The 9,797-nt window shown below is 45.0% G+C and overlaps 1 non-coding gene across 1 annotated transcript; it reads left to right on the top strand.

Annotated features, from left to right (window-relative positions):
- Nucleotides 1-2,159: 2,159 nt before the first annotated feature.
- On the top strand, nucleotides 2,160-2,231 carry TRNAP-UGG (transfer RNA proline (anticodon UGG)). The gene has a single exon. It is a non-coding gene; the product is annotated as a tRNA-Pro (tRNA).
- Nucleotides 2,232-9,797: the final 7,566 nt, after the last annotated feature.

The following is a 9,797-nucleotide window of genomic DNA, read 5'->3' as shown; positions in this document are numbered from 1 at the left end:
TATTGGTTTCGACAAATTGGGTTCACAAATGACGATAATTGGAAACACGTTGGTAAACACAAACTGACGAAAATCTGAAAGGCGTGATTTTAGTCCTCTGGCGTTCCATTGGATGACGGATGCAGCCTTGACTTCTTTAAGAAATGTTGAGGTGTGAGTAGTCATCTTCCTAGTTGAGAAATTCAAGCACTGGGCTTAGGGCGTCCAATAGTCCAAGTGCGCTTCGAGCAGATGGTGTCTTCATGTCGACTAATATCGCTCGGATGGCTTCGATAAGGGAACGCAGCACCGAGATCACTTGACGATCAGTTTTAGGCAAATCTTCCATGGTTGGAGACGGCTCTTGTGTGGCCACAACCTGCAGAGGTTCCTTGGCAGAAGAGCGCGTCGGGAGCGTGGGCCATTCCTCCAGAGAAGGAGGCTTCTCTGTTTCTTTCGTAAAGGTGGTGGGCCCTTTCGCGGCGCTACTGGATGGAACCGCTACAGAGTGGGAAGGAGCGTCTCGGGAATGTGCCTTCTTTGAAGACTTTCGATGATGCCGACGTCGACGCCGACGCCGGACTACTTCGGCTGCCTCCCTGTGTGTTGAGTTGTCTCGGGCCATTTGTCTGAGAACCACGCGCTCCTTTTGGATTCGAGGACAGTCTTTCGACGAGGCAGCATGAGGACCACTGCAGTTGGCGCACTTCAGAGTAGTCGCCCGACAGGCGTCTTCAGCATGAGATTCAGCGCAGCGGGGACACAGTCGTAAGTTGGGGCATACGCCCTTGACGCGTCCTAGCCTGAAGCACTGGTGACATTGAAGTGGCTTTTGGATGAATGGTCAAAGCGGATGTCGAAAATGTCCAACTTTACCGTGGGACGGTATGCAATCTCCCTTGAAAAACACTTTTACGCAGCGCGTATTTCCAAGGCGCCGCACTTGCGTAATGACAGTTCCCTCGTTTGCAGGCTTGATGAGGGTAGACAAGTCAGCATTAGGAATGGCAGTGTCGATGTCATAAATTACACCGGCAATTGATTTGTCATCCATCGGGATAAAGGGGCGCATTTTAATGCCACCTAGCTCAGTCATTTGCTGCAGCTGTCCTAGCGCACTCACATCGTGCACGTCTATGGCGAGAATGTTCTTTCTTGGGTTTACTCGTACGTCCTTAATTTGATGTGGCACCGCACATTCGAGAGCAACCGAAAGGGCTTGCCTGTTCAGGAGCCGTAGGTTGCTTGATGGATCTTCGGGCATGAAGATGATGACGTGCGGCCAGCGCGCAGGCCTTAAATGCACAGTCGCTGTGCTTGCAGGAGCTGATGCTGCTGTATTCGCCGTCCTTCTCTTTGCCCTCTTACCCCGGACAGGTATAAAGCTGCCATCGGATGTGTCGTCTTCCGACATAGAATAGAGATCGGTGTCCTCGGTGTCACTGGGAGAGCCAGCTCGCTTCCTTGTGGTTGACGGGTGTGAGGACCTGTGACCAGACGGGCCTCTGCCATGCTCCATGTCCATCACCGCACGACGGAGAGGCGAGGCACCTCAAAAGACCAATGATTTCACTAAAATGAAACAGAGCGCTGAAACAAGCGTTCTTCCAAAGAGACAGTTCTTCTTCCTCCCTCCTTTTCTTTAAATTGCTCACTGGACCATTGCCTGTGAAAACATATGTAAAAAAAAAAAGCTCATTCGTTTCATGAGGTAATGATTGTTTTCTCTGCAATAAGCCAGGGACAATCAAACACGTTTTTTTTTGGCTGCTGCGATGCAGTCTTTTTGCGATACAGGGGGGTAGATGTTCTCTAACACACTTAAAAAACAGAGCTGCCTCTCGATGCCTGCGGCATCAGGTTTCTTCCAGTTACAAATGAAGAAGGAACACATTTCGACCTAGTTATGTTACTGGGTCTGCAGAATATATGATAATCTAGAATCGCGCTCCACCATGCGCGTCCAGTTAGGCAATACTTTGAAATTTGCTCATTCATGAAATCACGAAAGGTTCAAATAGATGTGCCCGAATGGCTTCATCAAGTAAAAATCCTTCTACAGATGAGGGAATGTCAACTCGGATGCTAGTTTACGTTTTATCTTTTCTCCATGTTCGCCCTTTGTTTTGTGTATATTTGTTTGCGAAGTTTGTATGTGCATAGGCAATAAAGCACAACGTGGCTCGTTGGTCTAGGGGTATGATTCTCGCTTTGGGTGCGAGAGGTCCCGGGTTCAAATCCCGGACGAGCCCTCTCTTTTTTTTTCACGTTTTCCTTTTTTGCTGCAAGTGAAGACGTGACCGATAGCAATTTTTCTTATTTTCTTTGTTTTATTCTGAACGACGGAGTTGTTTAAGCCAACCATTAGTACGTGCACAGTGAACATAACACCGCAATCACCATAAACCGGCGCGGGCTATCTTCAACTTCATCTTCGTCTTCGTCCTGTTCAGTTTCGTTCTCAGAACATGTGGGTTGTTTTATCCGGTGTAGGGTGTTATAACTCTGATTAGACAAGAGAGCAAGTATATATAAAGAAACAAAGAAACAGACAAGAAGAAAAAGTTAGAAAGAAAGGGAAGAAACGAAAATGAAGACCGAGAAAGGGAAAGCAGTTCAGTGTGAATGACCGAAATTGAAATAATCAGAGACAAAAAAGAGTATAAAAAAACCATAAAACAAAAGAAAGAGAATAGTAAGAGAGAGAAAAATAAAGAGAAAGAACGGAGGCCGCCCCAGTGTGCACTTCCTTCAGGCTTGCCATTACTAGCACGAAGCATGCCTTACCTAATTTTCACTGCACTGGATTATGAATGCACAAGATCATTTTTTTAACGATAATGGCTACCAAGGACATTCAAAGAAGTATTCCTACTATTGCATTCAGACAAGTGTTTACTGTCCATCTTTGCCCTAAAGACTGGCGGGAAACTGTGGCAAGTCATCGTGAGAAGCACGTTATCCGTTCATTTTAATTTTTGTATTCAGTGGGAAGCATGTTTTTTTTTTTTCATTAAACAAAGGGGGGGGGGGCAGTACTTGCCCTTAATGAAGAACCGTGGGCTATGCTAAAGACACAGGGCTCGCACGCAGAATGATTGAAGGTAATGCGGATGGCAACGCATGGTGTCATCGCCTAAATTTTACTGACAGCTTAATACAACCCCCATTAAGAATGAACGATGGCCTCGAAGAACCTTTGTGCATGTCGCTAATCTATGGTGATACAATCTGGTAGAAATGCCGTGACAATAGCCTAGAATGTTGAACGGTGAGAGAACGTGGACATTTATTAGCGTTTGATTAGAGACTATTGAGCCCACAGTGCCAGACAATATATAGCCGTGGTTAAGCCTTTTGCGAGGAGAGCACGTCTTAATTCCTACGTTAGCAGAGTTGTACTTATTTACAAGGCAGGAAGCCACTCCCATGCATCTAACTACCGTCCTATCTCATTAGCATGTATTTTATGCACACTTATTGAACATGTAATCTATTCTCACCTGGCAAAGCTCATAGACCGTAATTAATCTTTCTTTCTAAACCAACACGGATCTCCATCCGGCTGCTCGTGCGAATCTGAACTTGTTGAGTTCACTACTGACTTAAACCTAGACTCATCTTTTGCAACCGATGTCATTTACCACAATTTTTTCTAAGGCGTTTGACCGTGTTCCTTGACAGTGTCTCACGACTAAACTTTCTTGCTTTTCAATCGACCCCCTGATATTGTGATGTATTCACTGCTTTTTAACTGATCGCTCTCAGTACACCGTTATTGAAGACCTTCCATCTGCAGCTACTAACTTTATCTCCGGAGTCCTACAGGGCTCCATTCTTGGCCTGCTTTTGTTCCTAATCTTCATCAATGACCTTCCTGCTCAAGTTTCATCAACCATCCGTTTGTTTGCGAATGTCTGCGTTCTGTACCGATGTATCTCTAATACTAACGATCAGGCGTTACTGCAGGATGATTTAACCTTAATCCAAAACTGGTGCTCGACTTGGCTCATACAGTTATATGTATCAAAATGTAGGTTTATGCACGTCACCCGTAAGAAACATCACTTACACTTCCCATACACGATAAAGAATACTATGCTAGCACAGATGGAATCTTTTGGTATCTCGGCGTAGAAATTACAGAAAATTTAGGTTGGTCTAAACATGTCACATTACTTTCTGCAAATTTTTCTAGTTTATTAGGTTTCATCAGACGGTCACTCACACTTGCTTCGCCCACAGTTAGACAAATGGTGTACGAAACATTCATACGCACCAAATTTCAATGCGCATCCGCTATCTGGAACCTCTATCAAGAGTCAGAGGCAATACAAAACCAAGCTGTTCATTTTATAGCTTCAAAAAATGATTTTAGACTGATTGTCACTAACATAAAAACTTGAATTGGTCTATAACCCATCTGGCATCCCGTCACAAAATATCAAGTATCTGCCTTTTTCATAAGCTGCATTATAACTTTCCTCAACTACGCGAGAGCCTAATTGTACCTCCCATGAGATCATCATGACGTTTGTGTAATTGTTACAGTGTTCAACACGTCATGGTTCGACTAACGCGTTCAACAAATCATTTCTACCGACTGCCATATCATATTGTAATGCACTTCCTGACGATATTGTTATTGAAAGAAACAATGTTAAATTTAAAGATTTATTATTACAGCACTAGTTTCTGCAGGCCCAATAGCAGTTCTGTTATTTTCGAGTTTATCTTCCTCCTAATTTTCTTGTTTTCTTCTTTTTATTTCTTTCTCTCTAATTTTTCTTGTGTTTTCGCTTTGTTTTTTGAAGCAGTATTTATGCCTCCTTCCGACCCGGAGTTACTCATTGTTTCACCTCCCCCTCCCCCCTTATATATTGCTCCATGAGGGGCCCTTAAGGCAAAATATTAGATGGTAAAATTTGAAGGTCCGGAAGCTACGTGCTACCTGTCTGGGAAAAGTAAAACGAGCACCGTACACTTCACCGCTATAGCGTGAGCCCGTCAAATTTATTGCGCGACGTTTTGAATATAGAAAATGACCCCTCCCGCAAAACTCAACTACATGTAATCACCTAGCCTTTTGCAAGCGAGTAAAATGACAGGGCTTCGATACAAATATGAATGGATTCGCACACGCACCTCGATGTCTCGTCAGCAAACGCTCAACGTCAGATGGCGCCGTGGTACAGTTTTGTGGGATTGCGGTCGTCTCTATAGCGCGTCCGGCTTAATTTACAGCTACGGGTGGAAACTTGAGGAAACAACTTTTTTTTTTTTTGCGCTGCTGTTGTTCGCCGTTTTATGCTGTTAGGCTTTATACTCAATACTTTGTGCCACATCGATCACACAAACTGTTTGGTGGAATAGGCCAGAAAGCATTGACTGAACACGCAAAAAGGCGCGTATTATTGGGAGGCAGGGAAGAAGGCTTCAAAACCTCCAAGAGAAGGATTCGCCTTCTACCCGCCCTTCCCACCCAGGCCACTCACCGTAGCAGCCTTGATCAGGGGTGGCACTTGGTTCGTGGCATGTAAACTGCTGTACTGAATCTTGAGCAAACAAACTTTAGAACTTGGATCATAGCAATGACGTATTCGATTTGGGTACTTTCACTTCCTTTCCTGCCTGTGTTATTTTTTATGTATACTATATAACAGCAAAGTTGGGGACCCCAGACCCCATGGGGGACCCTATGAAAGTCGCAATGTTTCCACTATTGTCAGTAACCTGCTTTTTTATTTTGCAGTGTGCAATATGTTATTCAATGAAGTTGTTTCAGCTAAGGTGAAGCATAGCACACAGCAACACAGATTGATTGATCTAGTGAAATTGTTTTTTTTTTCGGCCAGCATGTCGTCAAGTATTACGTCGACAGCGATTGTGTAGACAAGCCATCTCAATAGCTTGCAAGAGAAGAAAAAAACGGCGGAAAAAGTTGCTTGTAAATTATGTCTTCCATGAATTGATAAGCGTGCTTTACCTGACCATTCATACTACGGTTGTTCTCAATACAGCGGTTCTCGTCGGGTCACCGAAGCTAACCAACATTAGGTTTAATAAATCATTCGGAATCACACACCAGGAAAAAGCAGTCTGCACAGCTACATTTGTTTCACGAAATGTTCCTCAACGAATTTTCACTCATGGCCATTTTCTCATTTTTCAAAGAAAAGAGATTACAGTTGTGTGAGTCGCTGTACACCCGTAGATTTTAAAATGTGAGCATACGCTCTCATAAAATGAAGGCTTTCCTTCGATCGTGATTGCAATTCATAACTGATATTACGCAACGAAAAAGAGAAAAAAATGTTTCACGGCCGAAAATAAGGATGGCACGCAAAGGAGACTAGCTCAACTCTTTCCCTCGTAACTGCGGCCGATGTAGGTTTCGCGGGCGGCCGCCAGTTTGGCCGGTCACGAAGAGCTGTTCTCGCCGGCCTTGCACATCCAGCGTCGTCGTTGCGGCCCGCGGGCTATTCACGAGGCTCTCCTAAGCGCACCGCTCATGCGCTCGTGTCCCCGCGGTGCTTCCTACTTTCTTCCCATGTTTCTTTTCTGTTCGTGCTCATGCGTCCACAATTTCGCAGGCACCTCGTACAGTCCAACCGGACAACTGGGTGGCCGGTTCACAGGGTCATTTCTAGATCGGCCGACACGAGCTGAAGGTCGGTGCACTCTTTGAAAAACGAAAATTTAGTTACTTCCGAGTAAGGACAAATTCTCCTGTTTCCTGTTGTTCGGTGCCGCTGGTTTTTGTTTTTAATATATTTGTGACTATGAAGTCTTCGGAAATAGAGATACAATTACTCACGTCTTTTTTTTTTTTTAACACCATTGCTTCGAAACAGAAAGAAATGCATTCGGTGCCACCTTCGAAAAAAGAGCATCAGTTGCCTCTTGAAAATTCTTGGACACCGATCTCAGCAGTCGTCGGACCAAATCGCTCTGGATGAGCTAGTGTGTTTATTTGAAAGCTACAGTATACGGAACTTGTTGAAAAAAAACTACACGGTGTGTTTAATGTTTTAGTTTTCTCGTAATATTTTTCGCCCTTACATTGTCCCCAAGTGCAGACTAGCCAACCGCACCGCTAACCAATCTCTCTTCTTTTATGCCCTTATTTTCCCTCTCTAGCTCACCATTTCTTCACACACACGCACTAGTGGAGACGTACACCTTCATGTGTGCATGCGATTGTGCCTTAGCATGTGACTATGCAAGAAAATGGTCCTCGCGGAGAGTTTCGGATGACGTAATTGTATAGCTAACCGTACTAAACTAGTGCTTAACGAAAGCGACACTATTCGTTTGCATTTCACAGCAAAGTCAGTAAATTTGTATAACACGCACACACACACACACACACACACACACACGCACACACACAGACACGAACATGCACACGCACACACAGACACACACACACACACACACACAAACACGCAGCCACGCACACGCGCACACACACACACACACACACACACGCACACGCGCGCACACACACACGTACACGCACACACACACACACACACACACAAACACACACACACAAACACGCGCACACACACACACACGCACACGCGCGCATACACACACAGACACACACACAGACACACACACACGCACGCACACACACAGACACGCACACAGACACGCACACACACACACACTTTTATGACCTGGTGTTGACAGTTTTTGTCGTGACTTTTTTTTGGAGTATGTTGCAGCTGGTGGCTATTCATCGCTTACGCCACGACTACAATCATTCGCGCTGTCGTTGGTATTGCATGGAAAGTTGCATCAGGCGGGGTGTGACATCAACTCGCCGCGGTAGTGTTCGCGCCGCTTGCCAAGAGGCGTCTTATGGTGTTGTTTAAAAAGCATGTTATAGTGTGTTTCATTTTTAACCAAGCGACAACTTTTTTTCTTGTCTGTGGCAACCCCTGGCTAGAGTTTGATCAGCGAAAAGGTTGTACAGCAACTCTCATAAAGCTATATTATGTAAAGGTTCCTGGTGTCTGCTCAAAGCTATAGTGTGTAAGAAAACCTTATATTTAACCGGAAAACAACTTAGTTTGCGCTAGTAAAGTACTCTACTCGCGATTATTTCTTTATGGCACTAAATCTCTGTCGAACTATGGAACTTTCCTCTTTTTTACAAAAATAATTAAAATAAGTGCAAAAGAGAGGATGAAGCTTCTGTTTTAAGCTTTGCAGAGCAGGTACAAGCCGTAATGCTCTCGTTCCATGTTCAGGTGCACTTCTATGATAAAAAAGTGCATAATTGAAAGGTGGTTTGGAATAGAGATAAATTTTTGTACGTGCCTTCCAAAAAAAATGTGGGTCAATTTGTGAGTCAACCGTGCAGGAAAAAAAAATGAAGGCTCTGACACTTGGTGATAATAAAAGTATCCATCTAGGCTCAGAGGCATTGGAAATTAAGGTTTCATAGAACAGCAACTCTAGAGTTCTTGTTGTGTGCAGATTTATTTAGGTGTATCTCTAAGAGCCGCACACTGCAGACACGTTTTATGCCACATTCAAACACGTCAATCTTCGAGTCTTAAGGGTGAAAAGACATTTCCGTTTCCTTAAATAGACCATACTTTATGCAATTGCACAAATACAACTAATTTATGCTAAAATGTTTGGAGCCTAACTGCAAAGCCTCGCGCGAGCACTGAGTCTATATACGTAACTCTCACCTTGGAGAATTATTTGGCACATTTCCGAGTTTAACTAAACCAAATACATCGAGCATCCCCGGGCTCAGAAAAGGGTGCCTTTGTGCTAGAAATCAGCCTAACCAATTTGCATGTGCATGGAAGGTTAATATAAGTTCTGCGTCAGTAGGCGATCTTTACACGCTTCTGAAGTACCACGAAAAGTATGTTCAATATATTATACACAATTCAGGAGATTTAGCGAAAACAACTACCATGCCAACAGTCTTCTCAGCACGCCCACCCATCCTGAACACGATCGTCCTGTTTGGCAGCGACCCACGAGTTGCCACTACTCAGGCTCAAGTGCAGTCATGTATTGTCCTCTTAATGATTGAGTGCCAGCCATCTAAGGAGATCGTGAATGTTAATAATAACATATATGAGAGAAAGCACACAAAGGCTCGTGTTACATATTTGTGTCAGGTATCAGAACAAAGCTTCTCTGTTTCTATTATGGGTACAGTGGGCACCGTAACGACGGTCAGCACACAAGGGACGTGTTATCTGCGACGATGCGGTGTAATGAGCAGATTGAGAGAAGCAGCCTATCTCAGAAAGGATGGCCGAAAACGTTCTGAGCAGCAGCGGTTTAATCCCCTGTTACGCGCTACTGCACGCTCCCGCAAATTGACGGATATAGCTGCCGCCGCGATGCGGGGTGACGTCGTGGTAAAAGACGACGGCCGGCTCGTACCCTCGAGGAGCACGCAAGTATATGCAGATCGCAGTGCGGCCAATTCTAAATAAAGGCAGCCCAAGCGGGTGGGCCAAGAAAAGCGATAGTGAGAGGGTGCGTCCATTCGTTTGCAGACCGGCGCAACAACCGTAAAACACGCCGGGGAGTGCCCCGTTACCGAAACCCTTCGCTACAAAGAAGGCACAAATATGCAACGGCGGAACTGAGCGCCATCCTCTGTGCTCTTGTGCCGTGTTCCTGCGCAGGCGGCGACAACGAGATCCGCAGCCCACTGATGTGCATTGGTATGCGATGCGGGCAGGCAACGACGGGGTAAGGGCGTGCCCGCTACGAGAGGACGCAACACAATGCCGCCGGCGGATGATGAGCGTGACTTGCAGTCCGTGCAC

This window comes from Rhipicephalus microplus, chromosome X, assembly GCF_043290135.1.
Source record: "Rhipicephalus microplus isolate Deutch F79 chromosome X, USDA_Rmic, whole genome shotgun sequence".
NCBI classification, from domain to species: Eukaryota; Metazoa; Arthropoda; class Arachnida; order Ixodida; family Ixodidae; genus Rhipicephalus; species Rhipicephalus microplus.
This window is presented reverse-complemented; position numbering and strand designations above follow the sequence as displayed.